Below are 20968 nucleotides of genomic sequence, written 5' to 3'. Positions count from 1 at the left end.
CTTCCTAACTTCAGTTCATGACGGAAACGGACACAGTCACTCTTTTTTTTAACACTTCTTAAACTGAGGTAGGTGTCTGACTCCTAATACCTGTGCAGTAATCTTTTAAGCAATTTACCTTGAGCTTGTTTCTTGCAGCAGGTCTTTTTTGGATAAAAAACGTAGTGGTATGTTGCTCTGACTGTTTTGCACAGGGACCTTGGCAGTAAAATGTATGGTGGTAACACAGCATTTTATTCTAGCAATTTTACAAGATTATACAAGCAATGTTTAATGTGTCCCTGTTTTTTGGCCTTTTGACCCCCTCAATAAATTTGGCTTTTTCCAGATTTCTTGTGATGCAAAAGTTGTGATGCAGTTGAGTATTGGGTAGATTTTACAAGGAGCTGAGAGCTGCAGGGGAAGAGAAGTTTAGTGCTGCTTATGCTAAGTCAACTTATATTGTTAATAGCACAACAGGTTGTGTACTTGCTTTTGATGCAGAAGGTTGTTGGTTCTACTCCCACATGGGGTGAATGCTGCTGTACTGAAAGTTAAGATACTAACTATGAGCCTGTTATCAGTTTGCCATCCATTTCCTATTGCAATATTACTAGCTTATCATTTTTAATGTAATATAGGCAATTTATTCCTCAGGGGCATCAGACGCTTTATTTTTCGATGAAACCATGAAATATAAAGGTGTTTGCTAACAGCAACCTCTTCATTAGTTACAGATTTTTTTAATGTGGAATTATTTAATGACTTTTTACTTCAGAGATTGTGCATATTTACTGATAATGTTGGACTGCAGAATTGTGCATATTTACTGATAATGGTGGACTGTATAAGTTTGAGTAGACTTTTATGATGGAAATGTTCTGAATTGGGAAGTTTTGTCATTGGTGCATGCATTTTGTTTCATTGTTTACTGGAAAATGTTCAAGGCAGTAGGAAGGTGTATCAAAGAGCACATGTATGTTTCATATGCAAGGGGCCTATGATTTGAAAACAGCCCAGAATTAATCTTTATCTGCCACTGGAAAAATGTATTTTCTCTGAATGTGGGTTTCAATGCTGTTTCAATGAATGTGAGTTTCAAGGGTAGAGAAGTTTAAAAAATTGTCCTTATTTTTGGGCCTTTGTCCCACTTCTATGTATGGCTTTGTCCAGATTTCTTGCTCTGAGATTGAGAGGTATGACAAATGTGTCAGGGCCATCACAGTCAGCCAGAGACATTTCAAATTGTGACATATTTGTTGCACCCCACTCCCCCATGTAGTGACTCTGGATGTGTCAAAGCAAGGCAAGGAGTAGTTATGCAGTGTAAATGTGCAGAGTATCCCAGCATCCAAGGTAGACACAAGTACTAGAGTGGCTTTTCATCTGTCCTTGATTTTTGCAGAATGGTCTGGTTTCTGTCATATTTTATGTACTGTTGATTTATGTTTATTACTCAAAGTGCCTGTTGCTCTGTGTTTAAGTAGCAATACTTTAATGACCATCAGGTAAGCTTGGCTGAGATCGTAAGATGCAAGTAAGCTTTAATAAGCATACTGTTAAAGAATTGCCAACACTGAAAGCCTTTCTGTTGTTGCCATGTAGAGAATACATAACTAGATAATGTATAAGCCTTGGGTATTGAAATACATATGACAGTGTTTGTAATAAATGACAGGATTACATTATTTTAAGAAGCTCATTACACTTGGAGACTTCAGTCATCTCTGCAGGCTTTACCCGTAAACTAAACAGAATGCCAATCGTGTGGTTTATAACCTGTACAGTAATCCTTTTAAGCAATGTATCTTAAGCTTATTTCTTGTTTGTTTTTCATTTTTTACTTTGAGCATGTTTTCCCCATGAAACAAGTAGATGTCAGGCAGCAGGTCTTTTTTTGGGTAAGAAACATTGTTAAAAGTAGGGGCATCAGAGATTTCTACTTTCAGCATGTTACTTGGTACTTTAATAAAGCTGAATATAAATTATAATTAGAACTGCAGTGCAAGAAGTGGTTTGAGTTGAGTGCTGCTTGTTTTTCTTACACTTGATTTTGACTGGCATTCCATTAATGTATTTAAAAAGTAATTTATTTTTTCATGCCTCACAACCTTTTTGTTACCATCTAGATATTATGTAAGCTGTCATGCAGCCAATGCATTGAAATATTTTTATTCTTCTACATTTCCTTTTGTCTTGATTGGACTCTCATAATGACGGTTTGGCACCCAGGGCAGTGTATTTGGTTAGTTTTTGTGGTTTTGAGCATAGCCCCTCCCCTTTCTAGTTGGCCACACCCCTTCCCATTGACCCCACCCATTCAGCTGTCTCCTGCAGCCCCCCCCCTTTGATTTGAAGTCACCAGCTGCCACTGCAAATACAAGATGGTAGGATTGAATCTCAAAATGGGTAACTGTCTAGGCTCAAAAATGGCAAAATGGGCAGTTAGCTATTATACAAAATATCTCAAATCATAAAAATTTAACTAAAAACATTTTTTTCAGGGGCAAGCCCCCTTGGCCTCATACACACTACTACTTAAAATACAAACTCCAAGATTACACTACAGTGAAGAAAGGGCAAATTCCCCATTCATCATTCTCCAGTGCATCACAATCTTGCATGTTAAAACACCGACAATATTAAAAAAGTTTCCTCAGGAGATATTTCAAGTGCTCGAACTCTTGAGCTCATTTTAGTTTTTGAATCGCTTCACTTAGTGTGGATAATATAATGCATTCTCTCCTCATATCCTCTAATTTAAAGATACTAACAGTAAGTTATGTTAAGTAATGTGGATCATTATATTCAGTATGCCTGAGCAGAGGAAAACAGAAAACCATATCCCATGTGTTTTATATTTGTTTACCTTGTACATACTTGATTGACTGTGCAAATGGTTATTGGCTCTGATGGGTAAGTCAGTGAGAACTATATGATGAAATATGTAATAGCTACATTAAATCACCACCTCAGCTCTCCAGTGGAACTTGCACATTATACTGAAAACAACTTTTAAACAAGGCTGAAACAGTTATCTATTGAAGGAGATGAATGACCCATCCTTTATAGTTGCAAAATTTGTTGTGTCTAAAGTCACTGGGAAAGTATTAGGCCAACCGACAATTCTGCAGTGAGGAAGTTGAAAATACCCTTTGCAAAGAACAGCACAAGTTCACATCTGAGAACTGTAGTTTTCTTTGTGCATGATTAAGTCTGAACAAAACTGTAGTTTGTTTTAAAAGCATCATTAATCAGGGCTAATTATAAATGGAGTTAGAAGCAAAAATAAAGGCAGAACATAGAGTTAAAGCAAATGGTATATGCATTGAAGTATGATAGTGCTAATTCAAAAAGTAATCTGAGGGGAATAATTCATGGAACCCAGAGTCACTTTCTATGTAATAGATCAGTGTGCTTGTCCTCGGATAATTTTCAGCAGTGACCCCAGTCAAAAGTCAAAGACATTTAACATTCAACTCCTTAAATAAGTACTAGGCTAGCTAGCCTTGTGGACCAATTTAAGCCTAGCAAATTTTCCTTTTTGTGCTCGAAATAACCAGTCACATTTGATTATAGATTGGCTTACCCAAACCATGGTCAGTAATTATATATTATTCTTAATGAGTAACTGGGATTATACCATAGATAATTTGAGGGGGACCCATGCATGGTATAAAGCATTTAGTATCTGCATTTATCCAGTAGTAGTACAGGCGATAGTCCTGAGACAGATATTCCATTTCTAAACCATATATCTAAGTTGTGATTGAAAAGTGAGAGGGATGAACTTTGTTTTATGTGGATGGAAAGTCTGTTTTGCATCCTCTGAGAAAAATATACCTGTCCCTTCAAACCATTCTGTTGATGTTACAGCACAGGTTTAGATTACTAGACTGAGTATTTCTGATTTTATTTGATTTCCTTATGTGCAGTAAATCCATCAGTAATGAATCAGAGGTTGTCTTTTATACAAGACACAGATCACCTCTTAGCAGTATGTAGGATACCGAATATAGTGACAGGGCTTGGAGCTGGTTTGTGGATGGCATGTTGTTTGGGCATTGCATCCTTATAATAAGGTATATCAGTGCATGTTGCATGTGTCTACATAGATGCATGCTAAAGGGGCATTATGTTCAATGACTGGCCTATTGAGTCCTGATGAAGCTGCAGTAAGTATAGACATAAAAACACCATAAGGTACAATTAGAAAAAAATATATACATTTTACAACATCAGTGAGTACTAGTTATGTACAGTACATGTATAACATATTTTGGACTTTATACACTGGTGATGCAGAAATTAATAGCGTTAAATACATTTAAATACAGTATGTTGCATGCTGCAGACAGCTATAATATTAAAGATAAAAGGTGAGGACAGTTAATTCTGGATCTTTCTAACATTTACATCAATACTCATCCACAAATTAAGTTTTTAACTGAGTAGAATGTCTTTTGCATTTTGGACATTGTTAGTGGAAATGCCAAGTATCTGGTCTTATTTTATAAAACTGTTTTTGATATTGGCCAGAGTGTAAGAAGGTTTGTCCATTTTCATGTAGTACATTACACAAACTCTGTACAGTCCACAATTTATTCTTTATTGATGCACAGTAGCTTCCATTCATTAGTTTGTAATTAAGTGAATTTAGTAGAACCTTAGCTGTGGCTTCTGCTGAAAGTCTTTTGGCTTTGAGGATGGTATTGCCATGATTTTGAAAATAGTATAGTGATGGCCTGTGTCTGTAGTGAATAAATCACAAAATCTTGCTTTGTACTGTGTGCACAGTGGCAGAATTTTGTGGCAAGTGTAACTCTATTAGACATAGTGCATACTGGGAAATAGTACATTTTGACAATGTCTGAATGTGCATCAGTAGTTAGATGGGAAAGTTTTTAAGTAATCTTTAGCTGTACAGCTATATTCTCAAATGTTTGTTCAAAATGATTTGTAAGCAGAGTTTTTGGCTTGTATAATGCCACACTACCTTTCCTGAGTGGTGTATGGAGTTTTGACTAGAGTTAGAGGCTAGATCTTAATAAAAAAAGACAAATCAAAAGCTACTATAACATCCATAACTGATTTTATTTATGAAAAACAAAATAATGAGTAAAAAATATGAGGAAAAACAAAGTGGTGTGAAAAGGACTCCATAAGCCAGTGGTATGAAAACCATTCTGAGATGACTTTAAATAAATTTGTTTTGTAACTGCTTGGGTATTGTATGTTGAATGAAAGGTGAGGCATCATTTTTGAGCAGTTTGTCCATAAATCATACAAGAAAATATTCAAGTCCCCTATGCCACATTGCTGCATGTTGTAATGATAATGGAGAGCCAGTAAGGCATTTTTACTATGTTCTGCAAATCAGTGTAAAGATTATTGCTGAAACATGCAATGACTTTATAGTAGTGTAGACTGGAAAGGTAATTAGCCTTATTGTAAGTTACATATGTTCAATTTCTTGATTCTTATATACATGGAACCCAATAGCATTGTGGGTGTCTTCATGGAATAAGTGATGTACAGTCATGAGGCCATTGTGTATCAGGGGCTGCTCACCAACATACTAAGTTTTACTTTCATTGGTGTGTGCTGATAGATGGAAAAGGGTCCTACACCTCTAGGTGATTCATGAGAGTTTTGCACCTGTCTACCTATTATAAGCCATCTGAGTGTGGTTTGCATGCCACTGGCTTACACAGACTTTAAGTAACATGCCAACCTGGTGACATGTAAAGTGTCTGCTGATAAGTGACATAAGTAACATATTGAATAAAGACGTGATGGGATATAAACGAAGCAAGAATTGACATAAATTCCCAATATACTCCAAATCAATTCAAACGAATTTATTCAAAGGCAGATATCCACAGATAAGCACTTTCACTATATAAGCTTCATCAGATCTAATACAAATTGGATAGGCATAGACTGAAGTATATATACACATAGTTAAATCAATTAAATCAATTAATCAAGTCTTAAAGAGAAATATAGCAAATATAATAAAAACTTAAAACGTATAGAAAATATGTATATATATATATATATATATTAAAAAGCTAAAGAACATGAAAATGCATGAGAATCTGTGTGAAAACATATAAAATCATAAATATATACATATATATAAATTATCTAACATTCCTATACTGTCTCAGTTTCGGTTTAATAGAAGCTCTTTCATTAAGCCCTGATCCCTTATCAGCTTTTAAGAGAATAATCCATTCACTTTCTTTACTCTCAGTATATGTTCTAATGTCACCACCTCTCCTATTCGGAGTAATGATCTCCAAAACCTTAAATAAAAACTTATGGGTATTTCCACATAGAGTTGTATGTTTAGCTAATGCATTATGGGTTGAGCCTTTCCTAATATGGTATACATGTTCTCTAACCCTGTCTCTAAGTGGGCGATTTATCTTGCCCACATAAAACGATGAACAAGACTGGCACACCGCTAGATATACAACATTGGTGGTCTTACAATCAGAATCAACATTGGTGTTAAAGGCAGTCTCTAAATCTGGATGAAAGAAACTAGTACTAGTATACATATAGGAGCAAAAGTTACAGTGACCACATGGTTTAGTATGGCCATGAGTCATAGGATTCTTCTCAAATTTATGATGGCAAAGTATCCTTTTTAGATTGCTCTTATTCCTGTATAGAAAATGTGGTGTATCTCCAACTATCTCCCTTATATCTTCGTCTACCTGTAAAATATTCCAATGTTTAGCAATAATTTCCTTAATTTCAGAATTGTCAGAGACAAACAGGGTTGAGAACTTTACATAGCTTTCAACCCTTTTTTCGTTTTTAATTTCAATGGGACCAACAGGTCCAAAATATGGTGTAGCCACAGTGGGACGCAGTTGATAAACTTCCTCTATATATGAATTAACTTCATCGATATTATACCCTCTTTGTGTTAACCTTTCTCTCAGTTCATCTAATTCTGCAACAAAGCCACTATCCATAGGATTTAACCTAGAGGCTCTAATGGCTTGGCCCTTTATGATGTTCCTGAAGACAAATGGTGGATGCATACTCGACCTCATAAGTAATGAATCAGTATGCCAAGAACATATTGGCGTAGCTGTTGGCACATGGCATGCCCATTGCTACGCCATCTATTTGCCATGGGCACGCCATGTGCTAACAGCTACGCCAATATGTTCTTGGCATACTGGGAAGAACATGTTTTATTTCGTGAAACTCTATTCATAGAACATGTTATTTTTTATCGACGTTTTGTCGATGATCTTTTCATTCTCTGGAAGGGAACAGAAGTAGAACTTCAATCCATGTTATTAATTATGAATAATTTGACAGATTGCCTACGGTTTACTATGCATTTTTCATCATGTAGGATTGAATTCCTAGACTTGCTTATTGAAAAGTTACCTAATGGTTTGATAAATATGGGTGTTTACCGAAAGACTTGTTATTGTAATTCATTACTTATGAGGTCGAGTATGCATCCACCATTTGTCTTCAGGAACATCATAAAGGGCCAAGCCATTAGAGCCTCTAGGTTAAATCCTATGGATAGTCGCTTTGTTGCAGAATTAGATGATCTGAGAGAAAGGTTAACACACAGAGGGTATAATCTCGATGAAGTTAATTCATATATAGAGGAAGTTTATCAACTGCGTCCCACTGTGGCTACACCATATTTTGGACCTGTTGGTCCCATTGAAATTAAAAAAGAAAAAAGGGTTGAAAGCTATGTAAAGTTCTCAACCCTGTTTGTCTCTGACAATTCTGAAATTAAGGAAATTATTGCTAAACATTGGAATATTTTACAGGTAGACGAAGATATAAGGGAAATAGTTGGAGATACACCACATTTTCTATACAGGAATAAGAGCAATCTAAAAAGGATACTTTGCCATCATAAATTTGAGAAGAATCCTATGACTCATGGCCATACTAAACCATGTGGTCACTGTAACTTTTGCTCCTATATGGATACTAGTACTAGTTTCTTTCATCCAGATTTAGAGACTGCCTTTAACACCAATGTTGATTCTGATTGTAAGACCACCAATGTTGTATATCTAGCGGTGTGCCAGTCTTGTTCATCATTTTATGTGGGCAAGACAAATTGCCCACTTAGAGACAGGGTTAGAGAACATGTATACCATATTAGGAAAGGCTCAACCCATAATGCATTAGCTAAACATACAACTCTATGTGGAAATACCCATAAGTTTTTATTTAAGGTTTTGGAGATCATTACTCCGAATAGGAGAGGTGGTGACATTAGAACATATACTGAGAGTAAAGAAAGTGAATGGATTATTCTCTTAAAAGCTGATAGGGGATCAGGGCTTAATGAAAGAGCTTCTATTAAACCGAAACTGAGACAGCGTAGGAATCTTAAATAATTTATATATATGTATATATTTATGATTTTATATGTTTTCACACAGATTCTCATGCATTTTCATGTTCTTTAGCTTTTTAATATATATATATATATATATATATATATATATATATATATATATACATATTTTCTATATGTTTTAAGTTTTTATTATATTTGTTATATTTCTCTTTAAGACTTGATTAATTGATTTAACTATGTGTATATATACTTCAGTCTATGCCTATCCGATTTGTATTAGATCTGATGAAGCTTATATAGTGAAAGCGCTTATCTGTGGATATCTGCCTTTGAATAAATTTGTTTGAATTGATTTGGAGTATATTGGGAATTTATGTCAATTCTTGCTTCGTTTATATCCCATCATATCTTTATTCATTATTCTTTTGTTTCTCTGGGATAAAAAGCGTTTACTTGATTCAGCAGCGGTTGTGGTATCTTTTATAAGTAACATATTAATGAACTGTTGTAGCATGCACTGCATAATTGAGTTGTATCAGACTGATATGTTATAGTAGCTGTGGCACTAAGCAAAAGGAGGGAAGGAGGGAGTTCCCATCTCAATGAGCATATGTTAAGTTAATGAGATGTTGATGCAGGCTTCTAAGTAATGAGAATTTAAAAAAGCAATGGGTAAGTGGGGGCCACTTGATAAGTGGATTAACTAAGAGCTGGATAAGTGGGGGTCACTTGTTAAGTATATTATGAGAGGATAATCATATGAGCAATGAGCAGGTTGTCTGTGAATATTGGGGTGTGAAGACAGGGTACAAACCTTTAGAATGGCAAGTAATGTATTTTACATGAGGGGATGCATGGCTTATGTGACACATTTGGACATCTTGTTGCATGTTCCAGATACAGGGTATATTTGTAAAATACTGCTTAGGTTGCCTCCTGTGCCTCCATTGTTTAATGGGAGTTTAAGTAATGGGTAATGTTTGAAGTATTTAGCTAGGGAATGGTGTTTTAAATCCCACATTCACTATTTTAAATATTTTAGACTTTTTAGAGTTAATTGGTAGTTAATTGACATCATCATGTGACTGCCAGGTGTTATTTAAGGTATGGAACCTCTGCATTTTGTTCTGAAGAAGTCAGTACAGCACTGACAAAATTGCTTAACTAATAAAAGTGGCTACTAGTGTGTTTACCGTTTGTTTTTATTTTTATAAGTGTTCATTATTTGTTGTTTGCTTTCATTTGTGGAGTCCATATAGAGGTAGTGTTTTCACTGCAAAGGTCCCCAACACTGTGCAGCAAGATCCACGGTAGATGAGGACTGTATTGTCCAGGTATACTATGAGATGAGTTTTGTCCATGAAGCCAACAAATAACTAAATGACTAATATTCCTTTTACAAACAACAGTGTTATGCATTCAAAAACACCCACTGCATGTATAACAAAAAATAAATAAATGTTTGTTCATGCTTCAAGCAATTGCAGTAACAATGTGATGCCACAGATGTTGTGTATAATCTCTGTAATGCAATCGACTTGATTCCCCCAGAGCAGCACAACAGTAGTTTAATGATACTGCAGGACTTAATGAAATGCTTGCTCAATAGTCTAATGTAGCTGTGCTTTCTCAGAATGTCTTCACATACTGTTAATAATGAGGCAGTAGTAGTCTGCATTAAGCAAGATTCTTCATGTATAAGAAGCTTATACTTTGCATCCGGATGCATCTCGCCACTAAATGTATCAAATAACCTTAATTTTAAACACAATCACTCAAATGCAGCAAAATAAAACTGTCTCCATCATCATGAATAATACATATGCACTCTGTTAATATTAACTACAGTTTGTTTTCTGCAATTAAGAAAAAAATAATGCTAATGATAATTAGAGAAAGTCCAGAATTACTTATTCCTTACAAAGATGTAAATGTATTTAGCACATAGCAAGGTAATGCATATATTCATGTACATTCCTTAATTGGACAATGCCTAAAATCATTGTATGTATCTGCATTATCATTACTTAATCTTGATAGCCATTATATCAAAATACATTCCGTCTGACAGGTTTTTATGGTGTTCCTTCTGAGTATAAAATGCCTTCACCTTTTTCAACTTTAGTACTGCTAGCATAATAGCAATTTAGTAGATAAGGTACAACATGAAACTAAGCTTTTTCAGAAGGTGCACACTGATGGTCCATTCAAGATACCTAATGCTATATTTTAAAGAAGGCTGCAAAAGTTGAGTTCCTACAGCTTTTAGAAGAAAGATGTTATCTGAGAGTGTTTTATATTTTGTCAAACTGTGTACCATATCATAGATCAAATGTTTGTAATGTGACTTGTTTTAAAATGTGGGTGAGTTTGAGTTATGTGTTTCAGAGGTGATATGCCTTATATGCCTTATCTTCCTGAAATGTTGAACAGTGACCTGGTGTCTTGGTCTATTAGCCTTTGTTAAACTGTTTAATGCTTGTGGTGACACCTATGGTTATTATAAAACAGCCACCAAGGACTTTAATAAACGTAGGTCTTCACTGTTTTAATAAAGCACAAAAGCACAGAACCAAATAACTAAGCACTTTCACCAGGCATTAACAGCTGGCTTCCTCAGAGTCATTTGTTATTGCAAAGAGAACATTTAAATATGTAGACAATCAATTAGTTAATTGATTAATGAATAAACTAACCAACCAAAAAATATATATCAAAATTAATTGATTAAAATGTTCCTCATAAATACCCACACATTCAATCAACCACGTTACCATAATAACTTTACAATAGACATTAAATAAAAACAAAAAATTCTTTACAATCTCTTGTTAAAAGGCAGAATAACTAGTATTGTAAGACATATATATTTTATATCATGTGACAATAAGTAGCCAAACTAATATATTGTTTAATACATAGTAATGACATATTAACATATTACAATTGTCAACACTATATATATTTTTTTTATTTCCCCAAATTAAATCTGATTTGCCTTTAAATTTAAAATAGGCATCAGGGAGACACCATCATTCAAACCAGGTGGCTTCAAGGCATTAAGCCTAAGTTTCCAAGTTGTTTCTAAGGCTCCAGTTTTATTATTGGTGTCACACCACCTTTCACTAGTGACAACTCGATCTATAACAAAAATACAAACTTTTTAAAATTCTTACATTTTTTCGTATGTAAAAGTGCATTGTGCTCATCATTTCTATTGATGCACCTTAAATGTTCTGAAATCCTGTCACATAATCTATGGATGGTCTTATCCACATAAAACCCTTCACATGAAATGCAGGAGGCAACATATACAATACACTTGGTGTTACAATTACATATCCCTGGACATGAAATAGTGTAGTTATAATAATTTACACATAAATATGCACCATCACTGATGTATCTACACCATCTACACATGCCACATTTTTTCATAAATGACTTTCTTCGAACATTGACTTCTCTTTCAAGAATACCTTTTAAGTTATTCCCTCTTCTGTAAACTATCAATGGTTCTTGACCTAGAGTTTCTTTGATATTATCACTTAAACAGAATTTCCAAGCATTCCTCAAGCATGTCACCAAATCATGAGCTCTGTCATTGTATTTTAATACAAACATGGCACCTGGTTTCTCTTGGTTGACTTCATTCATGTCTACCTATATGTTGGACTTGTAATTTTTAAACAATTTAATCCCTGCTAAGCTATTTGTTAGCTCCAAGTCAAGCTTGCCAGCAGCAACCCCCCCTACTCTATTATTTCCGTTCCCTCCCTTACCCTACTTTTAATTAGCCTGTGTTTGCTCTCTTATTAGGCTATTTTTACTTCCAAAGTGCCCCAGTACATTTTACTTTAACTCTGCTTCTGTCCACTAGATGTCACTGTTTCTCCATCATTATCTATTGTACTTGTTTTTTATTTCTACCTAAGTCTTCCTATTTCACCCCTCCTATTCCTATCCCTTTCTATCTTAAGTCCTCTCTTACTCTCTCCTCCTTAAGCTACCTTACTTACCTGGACTCAGCTAGCTTTCTCTGATAATTTTTCCTTCTTCTTTGGTTTACTTTGTGTTCTGTCTCTCCCTCCTCCTTGGGTCTCATAGCTCTCTCGCCCTTTCTCTCGATTAACTAGGTTCACTTAATTGTCATCCTTCCCTTCTTCATACTTTTTCTTTCACCTGGCACTACCTATTTTTATTCTCTGTTAGTTCCTCTATTCATCCTCTCCATCCCCCTATCTCTTTATCTTCCTAAATTCCCCCCTTCCTTACTACTGTATCTCTCTTTCTGGCCACCCCCCTATATTATGTTAGGATTTAGTATTTCCCACTTCTTTTTAACTGGAAACACCGCTCTCGGGCTTATCCTGCCTTTTCCCTTCCCTACTCCTCCCCTCCCAGGAACTTCCTCTCCAAGTTTTTAAAGCCCCTCCTAATTCCCAGGGCGCCATTTTTAAACCAGCCCATCTCTCTGCTGCTGCGCGTCCTTGACTGTGCGCTCTTTCTGCAGTAAGTATTTGTTTATTGCTTTGCTAAATTTCTAGCGATGGTTTCTCAGTAGTTGTAAAGGGCCTATGCTTGTAATTGTGCTTTGTTAAATGTTCATGTATATATGAAAGCAGTCATTTTGTTTCTGACTAATACTACCATAACGCTAGTCCCTATTTGTTGTCTGTGGGTTCAGAGTGTTCTTTCTTGTACGTTGAATCACAATGATTGATCTGAATTGATATTTTTGAATGTACATAACATCCGTGCATATTGAATTTATTAACCAGTATATGCCTAGTCTAATGCTACTCGCTATATCACCTTTTGCTTTCACTTTGTTAATACTTGCATAATTTAATTACCTTTACAGTTGCGTAGTTGTTTTTTGTTCGCTGACTGTATACCAGCTGCAGCGACAGCATGGTAGCTTAGTTCAATATTTTCATATCAGCTAAATGCAGCTAAACTAAGAACTAATGCAGCTAGCTAAGAGCGCACTTTGAAGAGAACTGCTTTTGGTGTCTGTCTTGAGCTAACCCTGCTGTTGACCTAAAAAGTTCTGATTAACGACATATGTAAAGACTACTTTAATTCTCTTTGGTCTTTGCACTGATAGTATCTTACAAGTTTAGTTGCGTGATTTCTAGTCTACAGAAGCTATTCCTGTTAGAGGTGGTAACCTCTTACCCTACCTTACCATTGTTAAAACCCATTCTTTTTACCCACCATCTACCTGAACTGCGTGTACTTGGAGTAGCTATACACGTGTAGATTAAGCTGGGGTTTCATTCCATAAGGGCTACCTTCCCTCGACAGTTACCCTCGACAGTTACTGAAGGCATGACTGTTATGGAACAACACGCTAACCTATGTGTTTCCCTCAGCTTTTAACTGAAAACCTCCTATTTAGCTTACTTGTATTATCTTTTATGGAGGTTTGCATTTTATAGCTGGCAGTAGCCATTTAATGCTGTGTAGTCTGTACTATGTGCTGTGCCTAAACATATAGTGTTCTTAAGGAAACTGCTCGACCTAGCCTGATTGTTACTGCTATTTTTTATGTGTTATAGATTTCAGTATTTTACTAGAATATCCAGTTATTTCTGCACTGTCTTAAAACATTGTGTTCTTATTATTATTTCCTAACATTTATTTTATTTCTCCACTCCTTTCCTCCTGTATTAGCTACCTCCTGGATATACCCTGTGTTTTTGCCTGGGTGGAATCCCTCTACTAACTCTGCTAGTCTACTTTCTGCCAACTACCATTGGAAAATTATAACTCCTTGCCTTCTTCTGCAACCCTCTACCTCAAGATTCAAGAAAGTATGTCTACCTATATGTTGGACTTGTAATTTTTAAACAATTTAATCCCTGCTAAGCTATTTGTTAGCTCCCAGTCAAGCTTGCCAGCAGCAAACCCCCCTACTCTATTATTTCCATTCCCTCCCTTACCCTACTTTTAATTAGCCTGTGTTTGCTCTCTTATTAGGTTATTTTTACTTCCAAAGTGCCCCAGCACATTTTACTTTAACTCTGCTTCTGTCCACTAGATGTCACTGTTTCTCCATCATTATCTATTGTACTTGTTTTTTTATTTCTACCTAACTCTTCCTATTTCACCCCTCCTATTCCTATCCCTTTCTTCTATCTTAAGTCCTCTCTTACTCTCTCCTCCTTAAGCTACCTTACTTACCTGGACTCAGCTAGCTTTCTCTGATAATTTTTCCTTCTTCTTTGGTTTACTTTGTGGATCCCGCTCCGTTCGCCCTGCAGGCTCACTCTGCTCCCCTCCCTACCCCCAATTCCCACCCACCCCCAGGGGTCCTAACCATATAGCTCTCTAGACACACCCCTATTCTCTCCTTCCTATCCTTTCCCTTCCCGCTAAACTTATATCTCCTCCCCTCTATACACCCCCTTTCCTCCCCCACCTCCCTTTTCTTTACTTGCCCACACATCCTGTGACTTACTTCTATCCTTTCCTCTATTATTATTCTTCCTATATTCTCTCCACTCACTTTACCTGTCTCTCCCCTTTCTATACCCTTAGGTCTCCTCTTCTATCCTGCAGTCACATATATATTACCACCTCTAAAACCCATTTCTTGTACCTTTACCCTTTTATCTAGTTTCACTTTTAATAATGGCTCCCCACTCACCTACCATCCTTATACTCTCAGTCTTACTCCTAACCACCCTATTTTCAGCTTACCTTCTTACCTTCTTTGAAAACCCACTTAATATACAGCCAAACTATACAAAGAAACACACATCTTCTCTCCACACTTCTCTCACTTCATTCTTAAATGTTAATTCCACGCCAAGCTACCTCCTACCTAAATTTCATAGGTACTCCCACCTCAACTATGACATACACTCAGATAAAAAATGAAACTGCATATTCTTCTTAAGAGCAACATCACATACAAACCAGATAATCCCAACTTACAAGATGGTGACATTCACCCCAACCCTGGCCCCTTACATCCCTCCCCTCATGTATCTAGACCCAACTTCAATAATACCTTCCTTATAGGACATCTTAACATACGTAGTGTAAATAACAAAGCACCCTACCTACATGCCCTCCTTGACACACACTGTTTTGATATTCTCTGCCTTACAGAGACATGGCTAAAGCCAGTCACTAAAGATACTGAAATTATACCACAAGGCTATAATATACTTAGACTTGACCGTTCAAAATGAAAAGGTGATGGAGTAGCAATGCTATTTAAGAATAACCTCAATATCTCTACCCTTCCTACCTGCCCAACCCAGGATAGTAAAGTAGAAGCCATTATCACTAAACTCCAATTAAATGCTAAAAAATCCCTCTATATCATCTGCATGTACATACCTCCAGGTAACAACATACCCATCTTAGAAGACTTTCTCAGTTGGGTTTCTACCAACTACCCCCAAGAAACTATAATTCTTGGTGACTTTAATATAGATTGGAATACTATTAACACTCAAAATCCCTCCTCTCACATAAACCTAAATGGTTTTACCCAAGCCATCACCTGTACTACAAGACTTAATAAGTCCAGTAAGAAAGAGAGTATCCTTGACTGGATACTTACAAACAAAGTTAACATTACTTATAAAGTAGGAACTATGCCAGATGACCTCAGTGACCACTGCTTAACTTACATTATTAGAGAAAAGACAGATTGTCTAAACCCCCCTAATATAAGAAAAATACGCTCTACCAAACACTTTAAAATTGACCAATTTCAAAATGAACTCAAATCTTGTAACTGGAACCCCTTAAAATCACTTCCACTTAAAGATGCAGTATTATTCTTTAACTCAACTTTCCTTGCCATTCTTGACAGACATGCTCCAGAATGTACCATTAGAATGAAGGCTAATACAGCCCCATGGCTCTCTACTGAAACTAAAAAACTAATACTCTCTAGAAATAAGGTCTGGGCCAAATGGAGAAGCCATAGAAAATAGCTCTGACTTTCTTTACTTCAGCCAGCTTAGGAATCTTACCAAAAAAGCTATAATCTCTGACAAAAGAAAATACTACTGCAGGCTTCAAGAAACCCATCTCAATAAACCTAAACAATTCTGGTCATCAGTCAATAGACTCCTCTCACCAGGAACAACCAAAACTCCCTCCCCCCTTAATGCTGACCCAAACACCCCTCACCTAACCGCAAATGCTTTTAACTCTTTTTTTTCCGAAACTATTCAATCTCTTGCTAGACAACTGAACACCAACAACTTCTATCCCCCAAATAATCTAATAGACTCTTCTCACAACTTCACTCTACAACCTATCCCTACCTCTTTCATCTATAAACTTATTTACAAACTGAAACCTTGTACCCCCTCTGCTGACAAACTCCCTCCCCTTTATCTTCAAAAGGCAGCCAAAGAAATTGCAGTCCCAATATCCATACTCATCAATAGGACAATCCAAGAGGGAACTATCCCTGATATCTGGAAAGTCTCTCATATTATCCCTCTACACAAAGGTGGTAACTCTATTGACTACTCCAACTTTAGACCAATTGCTCTTCTCTCACCCTTAGCAAAAATTATGGAGAAATGTATTCATCAGCAACTTGTTCAGTATCTCTCATTACACAACATTATAGCTAATTGTCAACATGGCTTTAGACCCCATCATAGCACAACCACTGCTCTCCTTTCCTTTGTAGATACTATCAATAGTAACCGCAATAATAACCTTCTCTCTTCTGCTCTACTCATTGACCTCTCCAAAGCCTTTGACATGGTCAACCACTCTTCTTTAATTCACATCCTTGAATCCCTCTCATTTGATAACCTTGCCATTAAATGGTTTAGTTCTTATCTGAATAACAGACAGCAAGCTGTTCTTTGGGATAACCACATCTCATCGTTATTGCCCATTTCCATCGGAGTCCCTCAGGGCTCTATTCTTGGTCCTCTTCTTTTCTCCCTCTATATAAATGATCTTCGCACAGTAATCCCTCAAGCTACCTGTATCCAATACACTGATGACTCTACCATTATTTGCTCAGCATCTTCCTCCTCAGATCTAATCTCACTAACTCAAAATACTTTCACCACAGTTGAAACATGGTTTACTAGATGGCATCTCCTTCTTAATGCTAAAAAAACCAAACTTCTTCTCTTCTCCCCAACCTCTCGGACCTCCATTAAACTTCACCATCTTGTCAAACAACGCCACTGTCATCTCCCCTGACTCTACAACTAAACTGCTAGGAATAACCATCGATAATAATCTCACTTTTGATCAACACATCAATAACACCATCAAATCAGTTAACAGAAAAATAGGATCCTTATACCGTATTAAAACTTTTCTAAGCCCAACTACTAGAGCTACTATCGCCCACTCCAATCTCTTATCCACTTTATTTTATGCATCTCCGATCTTTACCAACCTTAAGAAAGCTAACCTAAACAAACTAGCTATTTGCTATAATAACATTGCCCGCTTCGCCACAGGCAACCCCTTCAGAACCCATCACTGTCATAATTTGAAACCTTTAGGCTGGCTAGAACTACAAAACTACCTTGTAATCTCACAACTCACTACTGCCCACAAAATACTGCACCAACCTGAAAACAACCCTATACTCTCTCAACCTTTAATCCCTTACAGCAATCTTACCTCCCTTCGATCCTCTTGTAAACTCTTGGCCAGATCTATAAAATCCAACAACTCAGCTGGCGACTCTCTTTTCACTAATTCTGTAGGTAGAATATGGAATCTGTTACCTAAGGATATAACACTAATTACTTCTTTACCTCTCTTCAAACATAAAATTAAACTGTACTTCCAAGATCACTGGCTTTGTTCTTGTAGAACACCAGACTAACTTTCTTCACTCTACCCTATCATCTCATCTACTCTGATCTTTAACCTATCTCTTAAGCTACTACCAAGACTATCCTCTGCCCTTGGACTCCTTCTATGCTCAGATCTACTACTCTTTCTTTTCCCTCTCCTCTCTCAGTCCTCTCTGTTGTCTCTCACTTGTCGACTATTCTACCACCTCTCCTCTCTTCTAACTCTTGTGTTACTCCCTCTTTTCTTCTTGTCCCCTGTACTCTAAATTTCTTATTTACTTTCCTTGCTACTTTATTGTTACACCCTTTATCTATTAATTAATATGCTCTGTAACTGACTTTGTATTTTTTGTTTATAATAGTTTAGTGTGGCTTGTCTGTTTTTTAGTTTTTGTTAACAATTAGCTTTTTATTAACATGTCATATTGTTATTTTGTTGTATTTTGTGTGGAGCTTTTCTCCCCGGGCCTCTACTGAAAATGGAAATATATCCAGTTAGACTAGCCCGGTCAACAAATGTAAAATAAATAAAATAATAAAATAAAAAAATAAATAAATTGGGAGTACCAGGTGTTACGTTCCGCAAAATAGGAATGTAACATGTTTCTCTTTTTCTCATAATCTATCTTTTGATGTTTTGATGGTGTCTCCCTGATGCCTATTTTAAAGTTAAAGGTAAATCAGATTTCATTTGGGGAAATAAAAGATATATACATAGTGTTGACAATTGTTGTAATATGTTAATATGTCATTACTATGTATTAAACAATATATTAGTTTGGCTACTTATTGTCACATGATATAAAATATATATGTGTTACAATACGGGTTATTCTGCCTTTTAACACAAGAGATTGTAAAGAATTTTTTGTTTTTATTTAATGTCTATTGTAAAGTTATTATGGTAACATGAGGCTGATTGAATGTGTGGGTATTTATGAAGTACTTTTTAATCAATTAATTTTGATATATATTTTTTGGTTGTTTAGTTTATTAATTAATCAATTAAGTAATTGATTGTCTCCATATTTAAATGTTCTCTTTGCAATACCAAATGACTCTGTGGAAGCCAGCGGTTTATGCCTGGTGAAAGCGCTTAGTTATTTGGTTCTGTGCTTTTGTGCTTTATTAAACCAGTGAAGACCTACGTTTAGTCCTTGGTGACTGTTTTATTATTTTTATTTTTAGATTAAAGTGTTTTACTTTATCCGTTTGGATTTTGTTTGTTATACATCTATGGTTATGTCTTTGTGTTGCAGGTATTATGATATGTCTAGATCCAATGACAGAGAAGGAAGAGGTCCTGACTTGTGACTAAAGTGATCAGGTTCGCTTACTAACCCAGTGCTGGAGGAGTCTGGCAGGGAGGGAAAGGTTTGAAGTTGTGGTGTGCTTACTCCTCTCTGAGGAACTGAGGTCTGGAAGCACATCGGATGGTCAAATATCTATGGTGGAGACCTGGGAATTATTGCCAATGCTCAGTGTTGAAAGGTGGGGTTACTTGCTGGTGTGTCCCTTGCAAAACCGAAGGACTGCATAGCACCATCAACCCATTGCATGTGGGGCAAAGTGTGAAAAATGGAGTTCTGATGCTTTGTGGCAGGAATTCACATACTGAAGTATCATGGTACCTTGAGATGCCCATGAAACTGCTGCCAGTCTTCTGCACCAGACACTGGATGCTGTCCTCAGCTGCACTTTGCTACATAAAGTACAAAATGTTACTTATTATCCTTTCATTCCAACATGACTTTAAAACTTTTCCCAAAGGCTGATAACTCAAAAATCTCTCATTTGTTATAATGAATATAAGTTGTTAAAGGGGAAGAACACCCAGTTTGTATATCGGCCAGATGTTTAACACTGAGAAGAGAAAATCTTCAGTTGAGGAAGTCTCTTTGGCTAATAAACTGTTGCAATTTACCCTTGAGTATTATTTGTTTGACAGAGATTTCTTATTAACAATGGACTGTGTGCCACTTCAGTGTTTCTACAGACAAGCAGAGAAGAAACTCCTTGATTGTTTTTTTCCATCTGGTAATCTTAATATCTATAACAGGTGTGAAACATTTGTTATGGGAGTCTTGAATTATTGTTCATTTGTTCTTTGTTATAATTTTCAGTGTAAAAAGTGCCCACAAGACACCGTGGATATGACGCAAAGGATGTATATTTTGGGATGGAGAGTTGCATCTATTGCTCTGTGATATGATAGCATGGTTGGAGATGTACATTATGCATGTATAATGTGCAACTCTGACTTCCATTGATAGGTCTTACTACTTCAGTCATAGAGCATGACTCTAATTCTCCATTCCCAAACCTGTACAGAAAAAAGATACAACAATTTCACTGGCACAACAGGTAGCACATTTATCTTTTGTGCTGGAAGACCAGAATGTAGTGGTTTTTATTCCCCATCCAGGTGATTGGATTGCTGACACTGCAGTGTAGCATTAGTAGGGTGATGCACTCCTGAGTGTCATCCTTCAGATTAAATGTTAAACCAAGGTTCCAGCTGCTTGAGTCGGTATTAACTCATGTGGATATAAGTGACCCCACAGTGTCTATCAAAAAGAGTAAAGTATGTTCCCTGATGCCCCAATTCCCTGTCCACATTTGCCCTAGTAACTGTGGGTCTCACCTTAAAAGAGGCCATTAGCCTAATGGAGCTAACCCAGTCAACAAAGGATAAATAAATAAATAGCCAGGTGCCAGTCAATCAAAGGTTGATGGAGTGTTTTTCTGAATGGGTAGTTCACATACCTTATAAACTTGTAGGGCACATCTTGTGCATCCCAGAGTG

General features: G+C 36.4%; 1 long non-coding RNA gene across 1 annotated transcript in view; it reads left to right on the top strand.

The window, feature by feature from the left end:
• The window catches only part of LOC122805836, a 72309-nt gene extending 52280 nt beyond the window's left edge, over positions 1-20029 (top strand). Inside the window, exon 3 of the long non-coding RNA XR_006365466.1 lies at positions 19422-20029. This is a non-coding gene — a long non-coding RNA (uncharacterized LOC122805836). The remainder of the gene's footprint in view (positions 1-19421) is intronic.
• The last annotated feature ends 939 nt before the right edge of the window (positions 20030-20968 follow it).

Source organism: Protopterus annectens, chromosome 7.part0 (assembly GCF_019279795.1).
Source record: "Protopterus annectens isolate FY-2018-M chromosome 7.part0, PAN1.0, whole genome shotgun sequence".
NCBI lineage: Eukaryota > Metazoa > Chordata > Ceratodontiformes > Protopteridae > Protopterus > Protopterus annectens.
The sequence above is the reverse complement of the archived record's forward strand: the minus strand, read 5'-3'. Positions and strand labels throughout refer to the sequence as shown.